The 27,949-nt window shown below is 33.9% G+C and overlaps 1 protein-coding gene across 1 annotated transcript in view; it reads left to right on the top strand.

Annotated features, from left to right (window-relative positions):
* The window catches only part of LOC126291470 (uncharacterized), a 323,747-nt gene extending 297,589 nt beyond the window's left edge, over positions 1-26,158 (top strand). The window contains exon 33 of the mRNA XM_049984981.1: positions 556-26,158. The gene's annotated coding sequence lies outside the window, so the exon portion shown is untranslated. The remainder of the gene's footprint in view (positions 1-555) is intronic.
* Positions 26,159-27,949: the final 1,791 nt, after the last annotated feature.

Raw genomic sequence — 27,949 nt, 5'->3', positions numbered from 1 at the left:
GAAGGGCACCAACCATCTCAGGATATTAATTATCTAGTGCACAAATTGCACAGAATTTGGTATGATATTTCTCAAGAGGACATCAAATAACTGCATCAATAAATGCCAAGCCAAATAATTGCTTCTATACGGGACAAAGATGGACACTCACTCTATTTGTGAAGTCCTTTCTATTGAATAAATCATTTAATTTTTCTGAAATCATTTCTTTGAATATGGACATCACATCTACTGATTTCTATCCCATTGTGATAAGTGCCTTCATGGTTCATCATTTTTTATTCTTAGAGTGTATTTTTGCAGTGCAGGGCTGTTTACAGTGATGATCGTTTGATGAATAATAGCAAACACTTACTTGTAATTCTCAAATCTGGATAATAGAAGATTCATTCAACAATTGAATAATGAGCCAAGATAATCAACTGTTTGTATTTTTCCTGACTGCTGTTCCATTTAACTCTTCTTTTTCTACTTCTGATACAAATACTGTTCTCAACAGTTAATTTGTTATGTCATAGTCGTTAAGCTTCTGAGAAGTTCACTTTATTATTGCAGGTGATCAAATGATGCAGTAAGGTAAGTGCTCACAGTTCACTTGAGGATTATACCGGACTGGTTGGTGCTTTGAGTCACATCACTCACTATACGGACAATACAAACAGTTATATACATGTAAGTTTATGTGTTGCTGATGAGAGGAAAACATTGTTGTATTTAATAATGTAGAGATAGACAACAGTATCATTAATGATGTAAATTAATGTCGGTGTTTATATGGATTAGATGTTTATTTTTGTTGACTTTGTCAGAGGATTATTTTTATTTCATGATATTTATTCAGTTATTCAACAGCACCTCACTGAAGCCACTGACTATAAATCTAGAAGAGCCAGAGTGGGGGAGATGTTTGCATAACTTTAGACTCAGCTAATAATGTTTCCACATATGAGAGCTGCGTCACTTGTTAATGTGATGTTTAACAATTACTCCATGCATAATTTGTACAGGACAATATAAATAGCTGTATGTTTTTGATGTTAAATGGTACATGCATGTAATGTATTGAACATATTTAAATTTTAAAGTCCTTCAGACTGTAACATATGTAATAAACTTGTGATTTATTTCTGAATGATGGTTCCCATCATTTACCTGAGGCACAACAATGCAAGAGGCAAATATATTAGTAGCAATGTACAGTCACATGAACCAGACATCCTAGGATAGACTGTTTTCACGTGACTGCAAACATTAATAGAATACTTTAAGATAAGTTGAAGTTTATTTCTTAGAGTTGCAAAGGGGCACAGAAGAGAAATCTCGTGCCAGTGTATGTAGTAATACTTATACATAATCGTGTAATTATGCATGTACATGTATTGATTGTTATTGATGTCTTTTCTTTCTATGCTTTACCATGACTAAGTGCTCAAATAATCTGATCTCAATGTGAGATATGACATTGTACAATATTCCCTTTCAGTTTGTGTGCATGAGAGTTGTTTAATGTGGAAAAGTTGAAATTACTTGTTACTAAATATTGAACGGTTACCAGATTTCAAAGTTTAATGTTAGCCTATCCTTCTCTAACACACGCTTTACTAAATGTATAGTATAAGGCACAGCTCTCTCCTCTAAAACATACAAAATACAAAACAAAGAAATTACACGTGTCTATCTCATAATTGTTATGTTGATTCAACTCAGGGTAAATTTTTTTCTTCACCATTACAGGTCTCAAATCAAGCTGCAACACTTCAAAATATTTTCCAAGGTTAAGGCAACTATCAAAAAAAGTAAATTAAAAAGAAATGTTGTAATAAGTGCAACTTATGTCATAAAATTCAATCTAAACCTGTAATGTGTTCATTAATTGCATTAACTATAAATGTGTGGTTTCTGATGACTAATTTAAACATTGGATCATTTCACAGCAGTTTATTATTTTAAAAATTTACTTTAAGGTCAGTTCTTTAAAATCATATTTCAAGGATGTGCATAAAAAGATTCATCTCCACTGCAACCATCCCTGGAATCATCTGATTTCTGACAATAAATTATGAAATAATAATGCTGTAACATTTAAAAAGATATTTGTGGACATTTAATGCATGGTTTTAAAATGACTTCATTTTCAGGACAACTTCAATTAGTTTAAAGAAAAGATTTTTCTGTATATGGTGTATACACTTTCTAAATGCTATTAGAGTTCCTGTTGAGTAGTGAAATGTTCTAAAAAGCACAAATGAAACCTTATGCAGAAGGACATTCAATGTGAAATGAAAAGGTCAAAAGATTTTTCAGCCTTGCATGCCTTTTAGCTGTACATTTACTTAAGAGTGAGTTAAGAAATTTAATACATACTCTGCTACTGTTGCTGCTGCTGCTACTGCTGACTTTTTTCTCTGTACATGCTTCTTCCAAAATTTCCATGACACTGAAAGGTAAAGAATGTTAACCATTATTCGTGATTAAAACCTGACATGTTTTCAAGTCCAGGTGTACAAAGTTTGATTCCACAAAAGGTATTAGAGAAGGGGAGAAACAATAAAGGAAACATTTATGTGCAGATTCCACACTTTCTACTTGTCCAAAACACTAATTCTTTGATATTGTTTAACCTTTTAATATCATTGAACAACTCTACTCCTCAAATACAGATATTTCAAATATTAAATTCTGTGATTTGCGAATTTTGAAAAGGAAGAGTGAGTATACATGGCACACAGGAGTAACAGTCTACTTTGATTGTTTGGTATTCTAGATAAGATTGAGCTTACATTCAATATATGTCGAAACAGACTTCAAAAGCAGAGTGGATGAGTATATTACAGTTAATATAATTACTTATGTTAAAAATGTAACAAGTTATTAAATCATTCTTGTAATTAGCACATCTAAGTTTGGTTTAGTTCTGAATGAGAAGTTAGTCTAATTCTGTCTGAATTGCTTATCCGACATTCTGCTAATAATTTTTTTTTAGTAACAAGATAAAAGATCTCACCTCTTCATCCTTCAAATTTAATTCATCTTAGCTGTACATCTATATCATAATCATATCTGTCTCTCATATAAAATACACATGCAGAAACAAGACATTTCAAATTTAAGTAGTATTTCTGAAAGCCATAGTATAGCCAAACCAAAATAGCAACTGAAATCTGTCACTTTAAGATAGTTTGTTAAAGACCTTACAAACTTATGTGTGTCAGTGCAGATGCTATGCCCAAGATTAGATACACACTATATTCTTGGTTTGCTGTATGCTGAGTAGATGACTATCAGTTCTCATAAGAAGTATTTCCAGTTTGGTTCTCTGCTTGTATTCAGTGGTTTGATAACTGTTCAGAACCATGAGTACAACCAGATGGGTGGGTTGTGGGTCTCAAGCTCTGCTGACAGAGATAAATCTGAGTTAAATGTCACACAGACATTACTTTCCTACTTGTTAAATGTGGGTCTGCCACAGTAACTCCAAAACATCTTTCCTCAAGTAAAAGAAAAGCTAAAATGCTTAATACAAATGAGATCAAAATTCACAAATCCATATAAAGCTGTTCTCACAGCTACATGAGAATTCTTAATAATTTAGATCATTTTTACACAATTAGTTCATTATACATATTCTTGTGCCCATTTTTCAAAATGTTTGCTCAGCAGTCAAACACATTCATAGTGCAATCTGAGTTACAGGGTGAGTACAGTAAAATGAACAATCTTCCTACAGACTTCAGTTTCAGTTTTCAAATACTGTATATGTTATGGCAATGTAACCTTCTTTGACAAGTTTTTTACCTCTTTAGTTATGTGGCATTAATGAATAAAAGATTTTAGTTGGTGAAGAGTTCTCGGGCTTCCAGCCAGGTGGCGGTGTCTTCAAACTGTGACGTTTCGATGAGTGACATCTTCTTGTGAAGGTGAAGAGTGTGTCACTCATCGAAATATTGCAGTTTGAAGACACCATGACCACCTGCCTGGAAGCCCGAGAACTCTTCACTAGCTGTATACCCCGGGAAAGCATTCATTCACATGTAAGATTTTAGCTATTGCAAACACCGTAAGAATATATTCATTCAGTTCCACATTGTGCCTTGTGTATCTCTCACCAAAGAATTGTTAGTACATTATCCTTCACTATTCTGCACTGCCATCTTTCTGCGTGCTCTCTCTCTCTCTCTCTCTCTCTCTCTCTCTCTCTCTCTCTCTCTCTCTCTCTCTCTCTCTCTCTCTCTCTCTCTCTCTCTCTCTCTCTCTGTCTTTTTCTTTTCAGAGAAGATGTGTAGCACTAGGGGACTGAACAGTTAAATCGTGTAGTGCACATCTGCTGAATCAGTTTTAATCATTACACAATATGTCATTAAAAACTGTCTCATTCCATATTTACATGAAATTGCGCTCAATATTTACTATACATGTTATAAGGAAATAGTTTACATTACATATGAGAGGGTCAGAAGCTAAGGGGTAAAAGTGAAATTTCCCAGAAAATAAGTTTGTCTAGAGTGTAGTAGAGCATGTATAATTGTGGCAAACAAATTAAAGTGAAAAACCAGTTTGTGCTCTCTGGTAAATGAAAAACAAAATAATTGCAGTATGTCATGAAACATTTACATTCATAAAGGGTGACTGATTTTTTGTGTTGTATGTTATTTAATTGACCCTTTTGTGGTTTATGAATAGAGGGAAGTAAAGCAGATGGTGAAAAACATATTCAATAGTGACCTTTCTTATTATTTCTTATTATTTCTTATTCTTTCTTATTGTAAGCCACAAAAGGAATGGTGTTCATGTAGCATAACATAAATGTTTTGTTATAGCTCTAAATAGCAATTTTTCAAAACTGAATTGATAACAACCAGTAACAAAACATTACAGGGAAAGCATAAATCACATTCTTCTTAATGCATAATTTTCTGAAAACAAAGGGATACAAGTGCATACAGACTTCTATGAATTTTGATGCAAAACTGATCATGTACATTAACCTCTTATTCCAAGAAGCAAACAGAAAATGCTACACACTGTTTTATGCCTAATATACACACAAAAAGTTGAAGTGCCCTTTTGAAATCTCAAGGTAATTCTGAAACCTTTTTCTCAAAATTACAAGAAGTGTACCAATACCCCTTTGCTTCTGACTCCCTTCTATGAAAAAGATGTGCCTCATGAACTGTCCTGAACATTAATAGATAAATGTGTTTCAAGAATGACATGTCATTTTAGGCAAGTTAGACATTTTTTGAGATTTCAAATTCCACTTGAGAATGGCTATAGATCTCAAATCATAATTTTGTGAAATAAATTAATAACAGTCTACAGTCAAATGGCAACAATTCCTTTCAATAAGTTCTACATGATAGTGCACCTCCATGAAAGAAAAAAATCATTTAAGTTCTCAGGGCAGTTTTGTCATATTAACAATTGCATGAGGTTTTAAAGTTAAAAAAGCCTTGTTTTCCTTTTTTTTCTTTTTTTCTGGAGTATCTATGGCTTCTTTATATTATTTAATAATTTCTGCTGCTCAGAGAAGAATTTTGCTCTGGATATGACACAAAATTAGTTTTCTTTCTTTGCTCAAACAGTTTTATAACAATGATTGTGTGGCTGTTTTGCCAGTGTACTACAGGAACACACTACTGTTTTTCGTAGTTGCTAATAAGGAGAGCATTTGTGGTGACATTTACATTTCAGATTCTCTCTGTAAGCAGAGTATTTCTAAAACAAAAAAGTTAATTGCCTATGTAATTCATATAACATTCATTAAGCAATGACTAGATTCAAAATTTCCATTTTGGAGTCTTCAGAATTAGCAATTCATAGAACATACTGCAGTATATCATATGTACTGGTACCTTAACAGTTCTTTGATGTTTAAGGATGGAAATTACAATCCTACATCCAGTTGAATGTTTACATATTGGCTGTGGTAAAAATTGAGTGGTGTGAATGGTTGTAATATTTTTGAGACATTAAACAAAGTCACCTGTGTTGCTAATCTGTGTCAGCGTGGTATGTGCAGTTTGATACTAAGTACACAACAGCCTGTAGGTGACAGTTTATATTATGTCAAGGTACAATGAAACAACCTTAAGTAAAATAGCAGGCACACATTATGCAGAAGAGGGATGAGGGCATGAATGAGAAGACATTTGGGAGGATTGGTGAGATGGAGGGGGAAGAGCACTCAATGATTTCACTTACCTTTTAACAGCACTTAAAATCTTATAGCTAATGCTGATAAGTCAAAAACAACAGTATTTTGTGTAGAAAAACTGATGGTCATTAGGGGGTTTGTGTGGGACCCATCAGAATAGACAGTGCAATAACATCTGAATACAGTCTTTTACAGTGAATTTTGCTGGTGAAATCATCCTGTATCATCAGTCCACCAAAAGGCTTTGCCAGAGCTCCTGCCCTCTGCTGCAGTGATGATCACTAGTAGGAAACACTCATATGCTGTTGCTCTACGGAAATACTTTGTGTCTCCAATTCATAGTGTCGGTACTTCATATAATGCCTTCTAACAAACTTTAACTTACTTCCTATATCATTGATGAGGAGAAACTAGTTTTAATGTTTTGGTACTGAAATCAAGAATGGTTCATAAGAACCAGGTTAGCTTCAGTTTTCAAAAATTTTCATTGCTGTGAAGTACCATAAGTATTTACTTCATGTGCTCCCTCTGACAATTGTCACTGAATGTACAACAGTTTTAACTGCCAATTGTATAATGCTACCAGTGATTCTCAGAAGCGTGTCCAGCAGTAACAGCCTCAGATCAGTCCATCCTACACTCTCCAGTACCTCTGTTCCATTTTCAAAATTTTCAGTGGAAGCATTTCCAATATTCATTGGTTACAGCACCACAGGAAGAATCAAAAAGTGTAAGAAGTATAGATTTAAGGAGATGGTACACCTCATTTTCTCATACTTCAGTATATTTTGCACCTGATTCTATATGTACCTGCTTTTGTACATTCAAGGAACCTGAACATTTAAACAAAAGAACTCCATTCTATCTCCTAATAACCCATGTAAATAGTACTGATTTCTTTATTCTAAAACAGTTTGCAGTTTTATAGAGTAACACAAAAACCATGCCTATATCACCCACACAAGTCCTAAAAGATCACGAAAAATTCATATTCCTGTTTGTAGTAATTTTCCTCTTCCTTCCCTGGTAGTTAGTGGTTACTTTGGTTCCAACCAACGATATTTCACATAGTTCATCATTTGTTGGGAGAGCTTGCAGGCTATTATTAAATCTTATACTGATATATTGGCTGACAGCCTAACAAAGCAATTGAAGAATCAATGAATCCACAGTGATTACAAAGTATTTGGTTGTTGATTAAAAATGGCATATGTTGGAATGCCGTACCGTGTAGATATAAAACAAGATTTCCTTTGAGATCACATATGCAAAATAAAGATTTTCCCATAATTTTTCGAACAGGAAACCCTAGTCTCAGTTGAGCAAGTTTTCTGCTAATTGTATTTCTACAGCGTTCTTGACCACTGAAACAAAGTAGGATGAAGTTGTGACCAGTATCATAATTTTTCTGGACAGTGGAAATAAGATGCTAAACCACTGCAGAGTGAGTGTATCACTGCTGTTCAATGCAACATTCTTTTACAGTGCTTGTCATTTGTCCTATATACTTTTTATGCCACTCACAAGGAATTTTGTGTATAGCCACCCTTCATAACATCAGATCACCCTTCACAGACCCTAGAAAAACAGCTGTCTTCGTAGATAGATGGAAAGATCACATCTACTTCATGCTTCTTCATTATTCTTGCAATTTTTGATGAAATATTTCCAATGTACAGTAAAAAGGCTGTAGACTTAACATTTCTTTCTTCTTGCTCAACCAATACACATTTACTCTGCAATGTAAAGCACTTAAAAGACCTGCAAGTGATTCACCTAAAATGGTTGAGAGGGTGGAAGCCACAATATAGGTACAAGAGTTAATAATATCCCAGCTGCACCCCAAAAACTGATGGAATATTCAATTCATGAGGAAAACTTGTTTCCTGGAGTGGACATTACAGTTTGCTCGATGTTGGATTTATTTATATAGTTTGGTCCAAAGAATATTATGTTGAATGGTGTACTAAAGACATGCGAAAAGTCATGTACATAGAAATATAAAACAGTAACACATAAACATGGTAAGGTACAATAATTAAAGTATATATATATATCACATCTCAAAAAATGATGTAACTTATGTGTCATATTTATGCGCTACAGTTTAGTAACATCGTGACATCCAAAGTAATAGGAATTATAATACTAACATAAGTGTAATAAATTTCTATACATCTTAGAAACTGGAGGTAACCATACATTTTTCAGCCTCTTTATCATCATTTATGTGGTTAATACAGTGGTGGGCAAATTGTTTTTTAAAGCTATTATTATTATTATTATTATTATTATTAGTAGTAGTAGTAGTAGTAGTAGTAGTAGTAGTAGTAGTAATATTTGTTTCTGATTTCAAGCTTTGCACTCTGTTTCACAAGTCTGTAAGTGCAAATGAACTCACAGTTTTTCAAGCGTATTCCCTGTTCAAAATGTTTCACAGCTGACTGTTAGTGTAACTGTTCATGGTATTTCTGTCAAATGTGTGTCCACTATCTGCAACTGACATTGGAAAAATGAAATAGTCACTACTTGTGAATCAATATTTTGCAGTTGAGGCTATCCCACACTTGGACACACAAATCCTAACTAATTTGTAATCTATTTTTCATGTTGAAGTTGGTAATAACTGCATTACCAATAATACAAATGTTTCACTGAACACACCCATAACATCCTATAGCAACAGAGTTAGGTAGTGTAGCCACCAGATCAGACAATGTTGTTATACTTCGCTAAAATAAAGTGTACACAATTGACGGATCATGTACCACAATAATAATGATTACATACACATACCTCAGAAGGAAATTGTGGAAAAAAAAACTGTAGTTGTTTGTCATGCATCCAATGTGCAATGTAGGAGAATTAGTGCCCTTGTAGATCACTGACCATGCAATATTAAAAAAAATTCTTACTCAGATACAGGATCACATTTTTGAGATTTGATTATAGGTCAAACCAGTAATGTTAAAGAGTTAAAAATACAAAGGTCAGCTAGAAAATAAAGACTATTTAGTTCTACAAAATTAAAAATACAGTGTTTATTGATAAGAAAAAACAGTAAAGCTTCCTTCGCCACTCAACATAACTTACTGCCTTTAAACATTTGTTGTATCTGGTCATGAGCTTCAGAATTCCCATGTTACATACTCTACAGTTACCAGTTCATTAAACTAGTCAGTAACTGCATTCTCCAGCTCTTCACCACTTAAAAAATACTAACTGCCCAGAAATCTTTCAGCTTAGGTAAAAATGGAAAATACTAGGAGCCATACTATAGGGTGTAGGAGCCATACTATAGGGTGGATAATCAAAAATTCCCCATTTCATTTGATCCAGCATTTTCTTAGGTGCAGCAACAGTGTGGTGGCAAGCATTGTCCTGAAGAAGCACAATTCCTCCAGAAGACATTTCTCACCTCCTATGTTGAATGGCTCACCATAGTTTTCTTGGCATCACATTAACGATTTGCGTTGACCACTTGGCTTAATGAACTTCTGGCAGTGGAGTATAATGTGGTAATGTTGAAGTTCGTGACCAGATAAGACAAATTTAGAAGGTGATTGTGTATAAAAATGAAGGTTGCTTGTTATATGTAACAGTAAGTTTTTTCCAATAAATAATCTGTTTTGTATACCTAAATGGTCATTTTCATTCTGTATGACCCTCACACAAATATTCAAAGAAATGTTGTACTTAGAATCATTCCACAGCATTGTTTCTTTGATATCAAGAAAGATTGTTTACAATAAGAGTTGTTTTGTCAAGAAAAACATGTCAAAAGGAAGCAACAGCAAACTTTAAGTGACCCCACATAGCACAGTCACATAAGATTTGAGGAACATTAATGTTCACTGTAATTGTAATTTAAATGAAAAAGCCAGTCACACACTCCACTTGTATGAAGCAGTAAATGATTCTTTGTTTGCTGTCATTTTCAGGAGAAATACAATGTATGCTCATAATATTTTCACATAAATAGCATTGCATTCATTTCTTACCTCAACTTGAGAACCAGGGATACTGTGTGTGTGTGTGTGTGTTAGTTTGAAAGTCAGGGAACTCTGAAACCATACTGTGATATTTTAGGCAGCTGATAAAATTTATCACAATCATTGACACATTTTGTACAATAGTTAAAGGCTACTGAAGATAAAAAAAATCAGTTCTTGCAATGGTTATGCACATCAGTTCTGTTTCAATGTTTCACTTCAAAATAAACTCCTCACATTTCCAAATTGCCTTCAATCTAATGAAATATTTCAGTCAGAAGTAAAAATTATTGCAACAAAACTCTACAACTACAGTTTTAACACTAACATGTCAATTTGAATTAAACAAGATGGTAATTTTAATACTGACATTAGAACTGTACAACTTCTTATGATATTAGGAAACAAGTATAAAATGTAACACAGCATCCAGCAGACACCATTAACAATAGTTCTGTTTCATTTATCTTTAAAACTATCATTGCACAAACACTCAAAAGTTAAGCATCTGCTCTTAATTTGAGACGAATCTGCCAACTACTCGCATGTTTAATCATGCATGTTCCTTGGCAAAAGAAACAGTTAACTCAGATAGTTTAGCAAATGCCTACAAAAATAAATCGCACCTGTGACATGAGATATGACATTCCCAACTTAAAAAGGTTTAGGCCTACACCTTGGTTTATTCAATTGATTTCTCATTTTACTGGTATTTCTTCACCCAACCACTAACATTACTGTTTAATTACTTGCTATTAAATTTTCTGGGCGTGAATATGGGAATTGTTAGCATTAATTCCATGTATTGAAATGTTTTATCCTGCGAATGTTTAGCCCAATAAAAACTATAAACAACATCAGGGGAAGAATTTTTTATAACAGATATTCAATGTGCCAGAACAATCTGCATTGCAGTTGAGACATACCAGTAATTCTTAAAATATAATTTGGCTAATATAATACAGATAAAATAACCAAGTTATGTGAATAAAAACACAAAAGATTCTTTGAAATAGTTCTGGGAACAAAGTTGGTGATTAACCACATTTAGTACACTTAGCTGTTTTGAACATCAGGAACTAGCATTTCAAGAATGTTAATACAAATTTTTTTTCTGTTTTGATACATTCATGATCTCCTTTTCAAGATATTTTTCATATGTTTTGTTTACTATTAAGTCAAATCTCTATGTGCAGACACCACCACCTGTTAATTACCCCATTGTTTCGTGAGATGATGTAATTTTGGCTGTCATTCCTCAATGTTAAGAAATTTGATATATTTTTTTAAAGATATCATAAAGCATGCAAAATTATCTGCAGAAACTGTGAATAAGTAAGCTTAAAGGTATTCTCTGCTGCTTCTATAATGATAATATTTTTCAAATCCTCATTTATTATTCATTGATAAGTTGGAAGTTATTGGTGAATAATAAAATTTTATAGTATTTAATTTCAACCCCAACAGCATTCTATTGAGAGTCAGTGTTATTCAGCTTTGCCACAAGACATCTGTAGTTTTATTATAGAATGGTTGTTTGGTATTCTTGTATCCCTATTTCACCCCCCTTTCCCCACACCCACACCCACACTAATCTCTTTATTCAATGGTAACGATGTGGACTACAAAAAGTAGATATTGAACCTGTCTCCAAGCAAACATGACCAAATAACAATACCAACACATTCGTATGTGCAAAGTAATTCAGAAAATGCCATGGACTTACCATATCTTGCCATCTTCTTTTATGAGCTTTCCCACAAGTTAAACTTTCAGGAAATTGTAGGAATCTTACCTAGTTTTCTCATGCAAGATCATCTGAATGCTGAAGTAATACTAACAGCTTTTATGGCCTGCCATAAATCCCAGTTACTGCTTGGAGAACATTCTTGAGCTACTTTCATAAAATTATTTCTACTGGGACACTAAAATACATGTATGTAGATAAGGCACATATTACTGAAAAAAACATATACAAAAAAAAAAATTAAATGTGAAATGATAATCTCCATCAATAGTCTAAAAGAACTTTATAATAATAATCAAGGTGTATTTTGAAGCAATGCCTCAACAGGATTTCAGTTTCCTGTGGAGTGTGTGTGTTTTTGTGGGATACCATATGCCATGATGCAGTAACAAGTTGACAGATTTCAGAATGATTTAACATCACTTTCATGGATTTTCCATTTAAATTTAGCTTCCCATATACAGTTTTTCATCCTTACATCTGGCAGTTTCCTCAGTACAAAGTCAAATCCTAGGGAAAAGTTGTACTGTGAAATGCATATTTTACACCTAAAGAATAATAAAAATGCAATTTTTCAGATGGTTGGCAATGCTTGTTAGTTAACATTTCATCCTACCATTGTCAGAGATGGGAATAAAAACCATTATGAATATCTTAAAGCATACTGTGAATGAAGAGAGAATTACAAAATTTAGAAACCATCCATAGAGATTGGACTTACATATTCTGTTTATTAAATCATCTTACAGTTTTGAATATTATATATGTAATGAATTACTGCTAAGTAAATAAACACAAGTTCAGATATATGTATTGTACATTTGTAGAAACACCTCTTGTTAGCACTGTATCAGCAAGTGGGGGGGGGGGGGGGGGGAGACTTTTCATTCTGCAAACAGAATACATAAAAGGACCATTTCAATTTGGTTTATGGATTCGGGTCACTGTACATAACTGCTCCAATATTATACTAATGAGATCATTGCAGTAATGCATAAACACAAGCCTAGAGTTTTCATAGGGATTTTCCTACAAATTCATTTAAAATGCAGTGGGAAACAAAATAGCATAGACATTACATTAATCTACAAACTGCATGCAGACTTCTCATGGGCACCCTGTCCAAAATATCAATAACTACATCAAATAAATAAAAAAAAATAGGAATGGAAAAATACTCACATGTAATTTCACACTAGTATCCAATATGATAAATGAGTGACGTTGACTATCAAATTAAAGTTACAGGCCTGACCATTGCCTCAGTCACTGGAAGTACTTAAACTTCATGTGGAGAATGGAGATAGCTAGAAATTTTCTATCTTCAGTTATAAGATGCTATGGTGTTCAGTTACATCAAGAAAGCTTTTTAACATATTATAACAATGGTTTTTGAATTGAAACAGATGCTTTATGGGTAACTAAGCTTAAAGAGCTGCAACTACAACACAGCATTTCAAAATACTGTGTTTTAAGCATTCTAGGTGACAAGATATGATTCTTTGGAACCATTTCAAATTTCAGAGTTCATGTCATTAGTCATATTGTTTTCTAAGGAATGGACCAGTACAATATCCTGTAAGGGAGATATTCTAAATATCTATGTATGTAACATTAAAAAAAATCAGTTTCAACATATGATTATATGTTGATGATTCTGTCTCAGTATGGAAGCTGTAGCTTGGCTGTTCAAATTTTAATTATTTTATTCTAAGATTTTAAAAATCCTACTTTGGTTCTATCTGACAATGCTAATGGGTGAAGCTGGTGACTTACCTCCTTTTTAAGCAAATTCCTCCAACATGTTTTTGACTGCAACCTCAAACTAGTCCTCTCTCAAACAAAATTATTGGGGCAATAAACAATTTCTGATTACTTTATTATGCCTTTCTTTTACTTTAACAAAATCTTAAATACTGTACAGAATCCTTTTCATTTCACGCAGACTGTTCAGGTCACTTTGATTTTCTCTCTTTACAAACTCTTAGCTTATTTCCTTTTTATTTATTCTACATTTTTTGATTAGGCTGACTTACGTCTCAGGCTGAGCACACGTTTTTGTAGTAAAGTTACTTCACATACATCCACAATGTGTCTGCCACTGCACTCATTCCTGGAAAGATTCACAAACAGAATAATAATGATGAAAATAATCAGTTTAAGGCAACACAGAGCAGTGTTTGAAACAAGTACAGATGTAAATGTAAATAATTTAGGAGTAAAGGAGTCGGCATGTTTACATTTCAGTGAGTTGTCTCCTCTACTTCTAAGTTATTTACATTGTGCCAGAACTTTCCTTACCATATTTATGAATGTAAATGTGAACTTTGATGAGGCTTCAGTCTTACCATTATCAAATAACTTTTTAAGAGTGTGTCACCCTCATCTAATTCACATATTGCAAAACTAGAAATCGTATTACTACATAACCTTTACTCTGAATGCAAAAGCAACACATCGGAACAAGCAGCGGCAGCAGCAGTAGCAGTGTTTGTGTCAGCTGAAGACCATGTTCAGGGCTCCCTCTCTTTTTAAGTGACTTTTCTTTAATTTTCCTGGAAGCTGCCCATAGGTAGCCTCCGCATGTTCTCCGGCTTGCCCCAACATGGGCTCCGATGGCAGCAGGATACCAAAGATGACTGAAGCAAAAAAAGATGAAGACTAATACATGGCTCCTGGACCTCCCACTCTTCATTGTGTGTGTATATAATTGTGTGGGTTTCCCACAGCTGTACAGGCTTCCTACACTAATACTGACTGTGCCTTCCTGAACCACTTTCCATCTCCTGATTTGCTTTGTGCAGCCATCAGTAATATATCTGTTGTTATTGTTACTGTTGTTGTTGATGTTGTCATTGTTGCCACTGTTGTTGTTGTTGTCAGTGTTGTTGATATAAAGATCCATTAAATTATTGGCTAAATGTGTAGATCAATATATTTGTGCAATTAGGTTGTGTCATGTAGTTAACTAAAATATAATCATTATCTGGTGTGAGAAGCCCAAGTGTTAGGCAGAACATACTATGTTATGTCCAATTCCAAAATACTGAAATAATAGTAAAACTGAAGGTTTCAACTGTGATAAAAATACATGGAATGACTGGCTTGTCTTGTTGCATTGCTTTATCTTCTAATGTGCTCTCCCTCTCTAGAGTTCTTTTAACAGTTTTCTATACTTCTGGAACTCTTCAGGCAATATTAGTAACATGTTGTACTGTGTTCCATAGTCTTTTATCCTTAGGCTTGTCTTCCACAGCCTCTAACTTTTCTTCACATAATACTTCTCATCAACACAATTACACTGGATCACTTCATTGCCTCATGATTAGTTAACAAAGCCACTTTGCTTGTATCTGTTTGAGCTTTCTTTTCTTTAAAGTAGTTACATGTATTGGTGCATCAAAAAGTATTATTCTGTTGTGTAACACTGTTTCAATAATTTGTACTATTTTTGTTATGGGCTCATATTGTTGAATCGGGGATCAAACATACTAGCTGTGTGTGTGTGTGTGTGTGTGTGTGTGTGTGTGTGTGTGTGTGTGTGTGTGTGTGTGTGTGTGTGAGAGAGAGAGAGAGAGAGAGAGAGAGAGAGAGAGAGAGAGAGAGAGAGAGAGAGAGAGAATGTGTGTATTCCAGTAGTGCCCAGTTAAGAAATATTCAAAACAGCAGTTGACAGAACAATATTTTGTTGATGTGGCACATATTATTGCGTCAACACATGTTACTAATCATACTAAAGATGTTTTCAAATGCCAGTAAACATTTGGAACAAATGGACCATAACTACTACTGACTGATGAATGTCTAAGAGATGTGAAGTTACAAAATATAACATTTCAGCAGTTCAAGTATCTGATGATACCTAACTAACAAAATTACTGATGATTTTCTGCAACCTGTCAGCCCTTTTACAAGTCAAACTAGACTTGAGAAAAATACACACAACAAAGTAATGTAGTAGTCTCAAAATGGCTGTCTATTAAAACACTTTTCCCATTCCTGAAGATTCCCTGTTGGGTCCAGGATCTATGCAATATATGCATGGACAACAGTTTAAAGGGGTGATAAACAGACATAATACAGTAAATCATAAGAGACTAAATCTTTCAAAAATCAGGTTTCCAAGAACACAAAAATAACCACCACCACTTCCTCAAGTCACTAGCCTGTTTCTTACACATCTCTTCCTTCATAATCAGGACATTTACACCTAATTAATTTTTTTAAATCAAAATAGGGTGTCTTTCTTGAGAGTCAGCAAATAATCCCACACTTTACTATCAGTTTTCTTGTATATAGAGAAAAGTAAGAAAAAACTTTGACATTCAAATTAGTATCAAAAATTGTATGCAGAGCACTGTATGAGCCCAATAACACTAAGAGAATAAGCTGACTGATGTGCATTTACTTTTAGAATGTTGTTCCTAATTTTGTGTTTTTGATTGTAATATGAGAACTGTTATGCATAGATCAAATGTGTAAGTGTATTGTTCATAATGGTACTCTGCTGCATTATTCAGAGTCAGTCTATAATTAATATAATCTGTTAGTGTAAAATCTTGTATGTTACATGTGTAACTGTAAATGTGTTACTCATATGGGTTTCATAAGCTATCATTTAGCTAAAGTGTCCTATGGAAAGGCAAACTGTGTTATAAAGTAGTCATAGGGAAACTGAATTTTGTGTAACAGTAAGCTTCTCAATTACCTTTTACATTTGTTGTACTATTTAGAGTAGTGTAATGACTACAAATGTTATTGTACATAAATGTATGTATAGTTGACAGTAATGCAGCAATATGCAACCCTCATTTTGGTTGCCAAAAAAATAACTGATTGTAGGATTTTGTTTCACAGTAAGTAAACTTTTTTGTAACAGCATGTCTTGAATTCTTTTGGCAGATTTTCATTTGATACATTGGTCATTGCAATGTAACAGTTAGATTTTTCACAAGTAGTCATTTTCGTACCGATTGATTAAGAAGAACTGAAAGGTTCGTTGTGATCACATTCATATATGAAATTCTACAGGAAATAAATAATACAGTATTGTATTTATAATTACTGTGTTACATTAACCAAAGATGCTTCATCCTCATGTCAGAGCCATCCTCAGTTTAAATCTCACAAATAAAGGTATAAGAAAGGACACCAGTTACTGTCTCAATATAAATGATTTGTTTTTTATAAATTTATGTCTGTAACAAACTTCCAGCATGTAGTATCTATAACAACAAGACTGCGCAACAATAGTTCATACATTTACACTTGTTTGAAGGTATACTTAGCTCTTCATTCTAAAATCATACTAACATTTTATTCATATGCTGCCCCCCCCTCCCCCTCCTCCGGTTCCTGTAAATTAGCATGCAAATCCTTATAGTAGCACTGTTTCTCAGTCTGTAATCACTTGTTACAGACATTATCATATGGGAATATTTAAGTTGCTGCCAAATTTTATTTTAGTCATTGTTCACATAAAAAAAAATGTTGTTTTAATGGTGGTTTTCTGCTAGTCACCTCACATGAGCATATACTCTCTACACCTAGTTACAACCTTCCTTTTAAAATTTTGTAATTTATGTCTCCCCTACTAATAATTCTGGAAGTAACACCTCATTGTTTTTATATATAGAATGCTTGCATGATGCTGCATTGCGTCATAGGTGATAACTGAGAAATAATGTATTTCATACTTTGTAAGATATATTTATATAAAATAGTGAAATGTATTTATCATACTGCCTGTACATATACTTATATTTACTTTATATTTACTTTTTTATATATTTTTCATATTACATGAATCCCATTTCCAGTTTGAAATGTGGAGATCTGAGTGCATCTAGTCATATAATGTACATAAGACGAGTCATTCTAGTCTCAGTGTAACTGTGCTGCTAATATTGTGGAGCAATGTGCAGTTTTTCAGAGGATGGATGATTTTTTTTGTATCAAAGTACTGGAACATATTTTACCAACTATCCCAATACAATATGATGAATATTTATTTTGTTATTTTGTCTCTGTTTTACAAAGTAATCATTAGGCAATAATCGATCACTTTCACTGAAGACAATGGTGATGAATAGCTTTAGGAGTGTAGCAAGATGTTGTCTTTGAGGAAAATGTTTACTTATCCCTTGATGATGTCCCTCTAAATCAAAAGGTGGTCCTCTAAATCAAAAATTGCTTAACAATAAAACTAAATACTGTAGACTAAGGTTATCCACGGTAGTTGTTTTTGTTAATAAATATAAAGATATACTGCGAAGCAGTGACAGAAAACATAATTTTGATCATAACTTAGAAATTACCTTTAGTTAGAAGAAAGTTTCACATTATTAACTGCCTAACTAGAATGACTGTGACGAAGGTGCCATAGGTACACAGAACCAGCAGATTCTTCTCAGGAAACTAATCATTTGAAAGCAAAGGTCAAGAGGGAGACACGTGGAAAGTACATAATAGGAGTCTCTGTGTACTACTGTGGCATATTGTTCATCCACAAACCTGCAATACTTAACAAAATATTTTTGCTTCCTACTTTTCTGGAGATTGCTAAAGTAGCTGCCACCCTCACTCACTCAAGATTCGTTATCTTTTATTCCATCAATGGCCCAGTTGCTCCATTTCAGGCAACTGGTAGTTGTATACTTCATTTCTATCTCATAAAAGCTTTCGCATATGATTTAACGTATCGTTAAAATAAATAATCAGATGCTGTTACTGTTGTGAGGCACCAATGAACGGGTTAACATTTCAGTTGCTGTTTATGAATGTAATTTATTTAGAAGGATGCGCACCTCATCAGGCAACTTTTTGTTGTACCCGAAGATGACAGTGTACTACTGAGACATTTTGCACTAATCTAGGTACAAAATATAGTTAATTTTTGTTCCCTGCAATGCAGTAATAGAATTTACAAAACATTATGGCCAAACAAAGAAATATCATTCATCTTCTGAAAAATACTGCTAAATTAAATTATAGTTTATAAGTATAATGGATGCTAACTGTAATTTTGAAATGCATTAATCATGTACTACAGCGGCTGTGCAGTGTAGTCATTTGTTATTGTGAAAACAAAAGTTGATGAGAAAGAAAGTACATCATGCTGAGGTACAGGATATCCAAGAGAAGCTGCTCCCAAAATTGTATGATAGGCTGGATACTTGTTTACATCTTGAATTAGTGTACAACAGAGAGATCTTTGGTCTGTTATGAAATTTTTGCTCTTTACCATTTCACACATAGGTTAATTAATAATACTAAAACAAATTTTTATTAATCACATTTCACTTTGCATGGCAGTAGTAAGCGTGTATTACATAAAGTCTGATGTCAGAGAACATTTTCAGTCTTTCAGTGTTTTTAGGAGTAATTCTGTAAAGGCTGACACGTGAAGTTAACCTTAGATATGGAGAAAATTACAAAAGCAAGTAAAAACGTAGCTCTGAACTGAATTAATATTTTTGAAAGAGTTATGACACGTGCTTTCAAGTGAGGTGTAAAGTATGTAAAATTTAGGATTTTAATCCAAATGTATTTACTACATATCTGAATCAGTACTTTTACAGATGATGATGCGACTACAGCAGTTCCCATAGTAGTCATTAACACTGCACAAACTGAATAAATATAAACAAGTTAACACTTTCAGGAACTGTTGTAGAAGCTACCTTCCTGTATATATGATATAAGGAACCCCTATGAAATTGTAACTTTTTGCATTATAACAAAAATTACTAACATTAAACTGTTAAAAGTAATGATCCAGGTTGTTGGTGGTGGTATATGACCCTGACATTGGAAAATGCTCATATTCTCCACCAACAACAAAAAATTAAACATAAAAATTACTCTCATATAGACAACTGTACAGTATAACCACATTTCAATTTTTCTCTGCAATCGTGATATTTTTGTCAAAAGTACATAAAAGTTCAAGAATCAATATTTTTTTAAAGTAATTTTTGAAAACTAAAGTTAAGATCTGATTATTTCTTTGGACACTGCTAATTCGTAAATATATTTAATGAGCTCTCCTCATTTATCATAGAATACCACTACTTTGATCAGTTCCTTATTGATGCTCTCTTATAAGTTTTGCAAGTTGAGTTTCATTTCACGGCACTTGTTAATAGCATATTCTACGCACCTCAATCTTTCATAATCTTCAGTGGTAATAAGAAACATTAAGAATGATATAAGAAAAGTGTAGTACCATTTCAGTTCAAAATTGTGCTTCTCTTTTTACTTCTGTGCTTCCTTGTTGCACGTATGCAGTACTGGCTGAGAGCTCTGCTAAAATGCATAGTTCTTGGCCATGTGAAGCAGCCTGGTGGTTGTGTGCAAATTACTACTTCAGTTATTACCTTTGGTCATATACTATAAGGCAGGCATTGCCTTAAAAGGATGCCCATTTTCATCTGTGCAATGCAATCGCTCATTTCAGTCAAGTTTCAGCAGAGCTGTGTTTCATCTCTTCCATTTTCCCAGCGGATCTAGCCCTTGAGTATGGTTATCACATTATGTAAATTCCACAGTACTTCATTGGGGCAGTTATATGACATCTCTAAATGTTGCAAAGCTATCGCAATAAAATATTGTGGAGTCTACACACTGCTCTCTGTTGTACTCCAAAACTATATATTCTTTCTGTATGTATCAACACACTTATTGTTTCATAAATAATTCAAAATACTGAAACATGGTTTGATGTTAATGGCCATATGCAAAAGGGCAAGTATTTTGCAATACATCTCATACTCATAACTCCATACTCTGTTGAAATGTGAACATAACTGGTGTTTTTTTAGAAATCTGCCATCTTATTAAACAGTGTTGAATACATCTTAAGATAGTAGTGCAGTGGTAATCTTGTTAAAATTTTTGGTGAAACCTATTGCAGAAAAGAAACAGGAAAAGTGTAAAAATATTCTTTTTAGAGAAGCAGTACATTGGCCCATTTAAAGAAATCATAGCTGCTTCAACGTAATAGTAGATAAAGAAGTTAGGAGAATGAAGATATATCAAAATGTGTACCATTTTGCATATTATTACTGGCCAAATTTTTTCTTTATTTTATTGAAATCTCATCACAAATGAAATGGGCTATGTATTAAACTAAGTTTTATTTCCACCACTCATCAATATTAACATTACATTCACATTATTGACAAAATGTTAATTCATATCAAATAATGTATAATTGTTACAGACAAGAGAGAAACAACACTGTAATGCAGAAACAAAGATGGGGCATATTACCATATTCATTCTGTAGTTTTTTGCTTTTTGACATGTTGCAGCACAATAAATTGTAATTACATTTCAGTTTTCAAAACTATGTTGTACAATTTTTCAGTTCTTTTACTAACGAGAATGAAGTTTTCATCATACATGCATGCTGAAAATTGCAGCACAGTCATTCATTTTAAGAAATGCTTTCGGCAAAAACACGTGTCCGAGCACAGACAAGTTGTATAGTTGCAAGATTAATTTTCCTCATTTGCACTTGTTCCTGCCCCCTTTACAGAGACATACACCACTCATGTCCATTTCAGCACACAGCACCCAGTCAGCCTCATATTAACGCTTTGTGATCAAATGTACATTTTCTTTTTGAAGTACCTCCACTTTAGTCAACAGTCTAGAGAAAGAAATCATCTTATCCAATGCTTAGGGAACTGTGGAACAGAAGAGACTGATGTACCTCGATCACTGCCACATGTATGTTCTCTGTAAGAACTACAGACAACAAAGACTGAATTGTAAGCCACTCGCAGATTAACTCAGACACAGAATTTTGAAACTTCATCTTATTTACTACACATTCAAACATAAATTACCATGTAGGAATAATTCGTTAATTATCTGTATTTTCCAGAACCCAAAATATGCGGTTTATAACATTCCAAATATTTTGCAGCCTCAACTGACTATTCTGAGGGTACAGTTTGACTCTTGAGAGGGATACTTGAAAAGATTGAGGAATACATTTACAGGAACTGTAACTGCATCACTGGTGGCTAATATGGTGTGACACTCACTTTTTTTTTTTCTTGTTTTCAAACTTCAGTCTAACAGACCAAGGATTTGTAAATGGTGTATGTAACAAATACATGGTACAGACTACATATGTGGGATCCTAGTCCTTGCTTTAGAGTTGTAACTTTGAGTGACAGTCCTGTACCTGCATGACTGTATCTTAATACATAGTTATCTAGGGGAGAGAGAGAGAGAAAGAGAGAGAGAGAGAGAGAGAGAGAGAGAGAGAGAGTGTGAGTGTATGTGTTTTATTTAAATGTAAGCAATGTCTTGTTGTTCTAGTCTTACATAGTACAAATTTTATTGTTTGATAATGTTGTTTACATATTAACAGAAGTTAATATCAGCTACCTGATCTCACTGTATTATACATGACTAAGCATGATAGTGGGTGGATTTGCATGCTCAATTAGACTATGTTGTTTTGTAGTATTAGCAAAGTTTCAGGACCACAACATGTGAAAAGATGCAGGATTACAGAATTAAAAATCATTTCATTTACTTTCATAAGTTATAACGGATGACATTCATGTATTTGACATTTATACACAAAGCACTGGGCCCATATGAAGTCTCCTCATTTGATGGCCTCAGCATACTAATGCTCTTTATCTGAAAAACTAATCCATAGGTTAACGTTAATGTGACAGTAACATATGATGACCTCCATTAAATGAATAATCTCTTCCTTTATATTAGCAGTATAATTTTCTAGTGTGTATATGGCTTTGGGTACATGGCATACTGGCTCCCAAGGAATTGATAGACTCTCTCCACTAATGTTGGAATAGTTGTCCGTAAAGGTAAAAATTCTGTCACATGGTATGAAACTTGCAATGAGTAACTATCAAGAAAACAGGGAAACTGTCATTCAAAATAATGGAATTGATGTTTATTTCCCATATAGTAGAAAGTAATTCTGAGCCAGCTGCTGTGTTCACAAAACGACCTTCTTCATTAACATTTATGTCCAATTTACTACAGAATGTTTGAGGAGAATTGTTACTGGTCAACAATTTCATTTAAACAATAAACAAAAAAAGAGAAAAATAATGGCAGTACCTTTTAAATGTGGGTGGGACTGAATTAACAAATTAATCTAAAAAGTGAATTTTTATGCAGAAAAGTCCATATTTTATGACATATCCATCAGCTGCTCATTGTTTTAAGTTAATGTAACTGGGTAAATAAGTGTAGTGTATTACAAGTGACTGTCTGGCTCTTGCTTCACAGGTCATCCTCATCTGTTTTCAGGATTTGATAATAAATCATGTTGTGTGTGTATGTATGTATGTATGTACATTTGTATTTATGTATGTATTAAACTGGGGACCTAGAAACAACTGAGAGGCTTCATCCCACCATGGCCCTCAGGGGTTCACAACCCCACTTAGACCATAGCGCTCCACCCACCCCACCGCCGGCCCACCCCAAACCCCAGGTTATTGTGTAGTTTGGGCCCCAGTGGATCCCCCCCCCCCCCCCACCCACCCTCCCCCTCCAGGAACGTCTCATACCAGATGAGTGTAACCCTGGTAGAATAATTATGGTGTACGCATACGTGGAAACAGTGTTTGTGCAGCAATGGCCGACACAGTGTAACTGAGACTGAATAAGGGGAACCAGCTCACATTTGCCAAGGTAGATGAAAACCATCTTAAAAACCATATACAGGCTGGCCGACACACTGGACCTCGACACTAATCCGCAAAGCGGATTCTTGCCGGGGACTGGCATACCTTCCTCCTCAGGAAACAGCACTTTAGACCATGCGGCTAGCTGGCCAGGCTTAATAGAACATAAATAAATAGAATATGAAGTTGTTTCAGCATTAAATATTCTGGTAACTCATGTATGAAAGAGAGAATCTGAATATCTTTAGCATGTTGTGGTTGTACTCTTCTTTTCTTGTCTTGTGTAAAAGTATTTATCTCTTAGTCCAACTGTTTTTTCTAACAACGTTGTATGTAACATTAAGATTTAAGCTATGTTCACAGTATAATACTGTTGAACTCAAATTGGAATACTAGTCATCTGATTAAAATAGTTTCCTTTTAGTGTATGTATGTATGTATGTAAAATGTTAAAACATTTTATGCAGTATATACATTAACAGCATCATCTGTGATTATTCAGTCATAATGCTCTATGTAACCCAGCTGTAGTTAATGCTGTGGCTTGTACAAATATAAAGACATTGATTATGAATCTTCTTATAATAATATGTACATAAAACATTCCATAGTTATGTCAGTCAGGTTGTACAGCACCCATCAAACATGTACTAGTCTCCAAGGACAAAATATACTTTACTGAAAGTATACTATACTGGCTTCTTCTGTGCACTCAGAATACATCAAATACTCTTGAAGAGCACAGTTACAATGAACTTTAGCATTAGTATGTGAATATACTACACAAGACTAAAATGATGCTGGTTGCTTCAAAAAAATACAACAAATTGCAGGAGACAATTCACATTTCTGGATGGCATTAATGTTGGATTGTATCTACTTCACTTAATTCTTTTTGTTAGCTGTTTATTGAAGGGACAAATGAAAATGGTAAAGAAAGGAAGTCTGTGATCAAATTATTTCTTATTACAAGTGTTCACATCTGATGCGAAATTGGCTAAATAGAATGTTTGAAAACTAACACTGGATTTTATGCATACAAACATCTGTTCAAAATACTAGATATATATTTTCCTGAAATAATGGGAATTTATAGTGAGAGTGCAATAACAAGTAAAGTAAAATAATTTAAAAAATGAAGTTACATTGTGACAAAATTTTTCCATGTATTTGTATTTGATAACTTACAACTCACTATGTGTTAAATGAAGAAGGGAGAGTAGTTACAAAAGGGTAAACTCCATTATACATGAATATAGATAACAAAACTAATGGCATGACTAACTTTTTGCCATTGTAAAAGATGGGCAAAAGATTTGATATACTTGCATTTACATGCACATTCCAAAATATTAGCTCTTTTTTCGTGTGGCTCATTCTACAGGCTTGGTTGTAGACTTTGGACTGCATCTATTTTCATGTATGTGCCTGTGTACTGTGTGTGTGTGTGTGTGTGTGTGTGTGTGTGTGTGTGTGTGTAAAAGAGCATACTATCATTCACATAATAATTCAACATTTAAATGTCACATGTAATCAAAAATGTGTATCTCCCCCCCCCCCCCCCCCCCCCCTCCCCCCAATTTTTTTTAGGAGAGCAGTGCTTTTCAGCCATTGCAAAAAGCATCAAGTCATACACTAGAAAAGAAGATATGTACATAGTATTAAATACCTCAGTACATGTATGTAGATAAGTTTTTTCCATATTCACCTGTACATGTTTGTAAGATATTTTGGGCTATGGAGCCTTCACAAATGACGAATGCTTCAGAAACCTGAAACATTAGCCAGTAGCTAACCATACAAATAAATTTATGGCAAATACAAAAATGAGGAAATGGACAGTGGCTTCAGTGGGTTACAGTGCACATGGTTTATTTTTCAACATAAATGTGTAGTGTGTCCTTACTGGTATAAAAACTGTTGAATTTTAGACATGCTGCTAGTAATTTAAAACTGTGCTAAACATGAAGACAGGTTGTATGTATAGCTGTTTAACTTACATCCATTCTTCTATACTGTGTTGTAAAGTCATTGTACTCTTTTGTGTAATTTACATAATGGAAAAAAAGCAAAATTCTTAACTGCTTACAACTGATGTTGATGTGTTGTCTGGCCTATCATAACATCACTAGCTGCTGCTGCAAAAGTCAAGACAACTACAAGAACATAATTCATAAATTTCCCAAAACTAGCGATGATGCAACTTAATCTGTATTACAGGTGTTTTAATGTGAAATATTTAAGAACTTTGAAACAGTGTGGCAATGCAGTAATCTTATCACTTATTTTGCTTTAGTTTTAAAGCCTTTGGCTATATCTTAGTTTTTGTTTCAATTGTAGTCAGGAGAAATTAAAGACAACTGGATGTAATTCCTCGTGTTACAAATTATTCCCTTGTGACTCTGTCTAGCTGTAGAAAATGCTTTTTAATATCAGTCTGAAGATGAGCAAACATTACAGATTTTATTTTCCTATTTTATGGTGCAATAACTATAACTATGTATTTTTGGTTTCAGTCCTTGTACCTTTTCTAACAGATCAATGTATAAAATTGAATAAAGCAGTATTATACATCTAACAGTTTTTAAATGCATATATTATCATTAACAGTAACATATAGTATGAGTCTGTGTAACACTTGATAATAATTTAGTCACATTACAGGCTATACACAGACTCAAAAAACAGATTATCTGTTTAGAAGTTATAGATTTGCAAGATTAGCTGTGAAAATTAATTTCCTGTTTACATAAATAAGTACCTGCAAGCATATAATTTTCCAACTGAATGGTTACACAATTCCATACATATATTACAGTTAAAGTTTCATTTCTGTCCTTTCACAGTTTCATACATCCAACTGCCTCTCTGCAATTTCTGAAAATACGTGTTATTGTGCATACATATTTTTTCAATTTTTTAGAAGCAAGCACAACAAATAATAGCAACCATTCCCTTTTCTTTCCTCACAGTTGCTTTGAGCACTGTTAAAGGCTGTAAACAAAATATAACTTGGGGACCAGTTGTATAACAAGCTGAAATGGAGCACAATAAATAATCAAGAAGCACAGTTGAAGCAAGTTTTGCCCTCAGAAGCATCTTGCACTGTTTTGATCTAAGGAGAAGTGTGTTGGTCAACAGTCAGCACCTGGTTGCAGTTAACAAAAATATTCTCTCTACTGAGGGTGAAATAAAGTGAAATAGTGAAGTTATCTGGTTGTGTATAAGAGGTCTAAGTGAAACGAAGTTAATTGTTGGATGTGACCTGTGACACCATAACTTAAAAAAGCAAAAGAGGTGGCTGCAGCTTTTAATAAGCAAGAGTTGAAGGCTATCTGGGGATGAGTTGATTGCTTTATGAAATGAGTAGGCGTATCTCTGCAACACTGTACAACTATATGGCAAAAGCTTCCACAGAACTTGGAGAAGAATTTCAGTGGTATGTTATCACACTTTGGAAAGATAAGAATTTTTTGATGGGCCAAATAGGCAATGCTGATGATATTCCAGTCTGGTTTAATATGCCACACAATTACATGATTGACGAGAAGGGTACAAAAGAATTTTCCAAAAAAACATCTGGGTGTGAAAAACAATGCGAAACAGTAATACTGGCAATCACAGCAGATGGGAACAAACTTCCTCCTTTTTTAATCTTCAAGCAAAAAACAAGGCCCAAGACTTCAAAAAATTAAAAACTATTAACTGATGATGTCATTGTTCGGAATCAAGAGAAGGGCTGGATGACTGAAACTTTGATGCTTAACAGGCTTCAAAGCATGTGCGCACTCTGTCCTGGTGGGCTTTCCAAGCAACCGTCAATGATTTGTCTTGATGCATTTTGTGGTCATCCCACTGACAATGAATAAAAGAAGATCCACAGCCTTCCCAGTGACCTCGTTACTATTCCTGGAGGAATGACTTCTGTATTACCCTGGACATTAGTAAAAACAAATCTTTGATAGGTTATGTTCAGGAACAGTATGAAAAATGGTTTTATGAACCAAATCATGAACTGACTCCAACAGAAAAAATTAAATGTGCTACACTGTACATTATTGTGCAATGGGCTTCAGCTGCCTGATAAAGCATCGAAGCAACAATGATGGTAAAATCACTGAAGAAATGCTGTGTTTCAAATACTCTGAAGGGCAGTGAAGATGATGTGCTCTGGAATGACACCAAGGATAGAGGTGTAGGAGGAAAGGAATCTATTTCTGATGTAGACTTTTCTGAGGATTCCAGTAATGATGTCAATACTGAATAATGATGAGTAACACCAGTAATTTAAAGTATGTTTTTTTGTGTCTCGTAGGTAATCAAGTTACACATTTTTTTAATAATGAAAATCTCATTTATTACTGTAATG

Source organism: Schistocerca gregaria, chromosome 9 (genome assembly GCF_023897955.1).
Source record: "Schistocerca gregaria isolate iqSchGreg1 chromosome 9, iqSchGreg1.2, whole genome shotgun sequence".
In the NCBI taxonomy this organism is placed as follows: domain Eukaryota; kingdom Metazoa; phylum Arthropoda; class Insecta; order Orthoptera; family Acrididae; genus Schistocerca; species Schistocerca gregaria.
The sequence above is the reverse complement of the archived record's forward strand: the minus strand, read 5'-3'. Positions and strand labels throughout refer to the sequence as shown.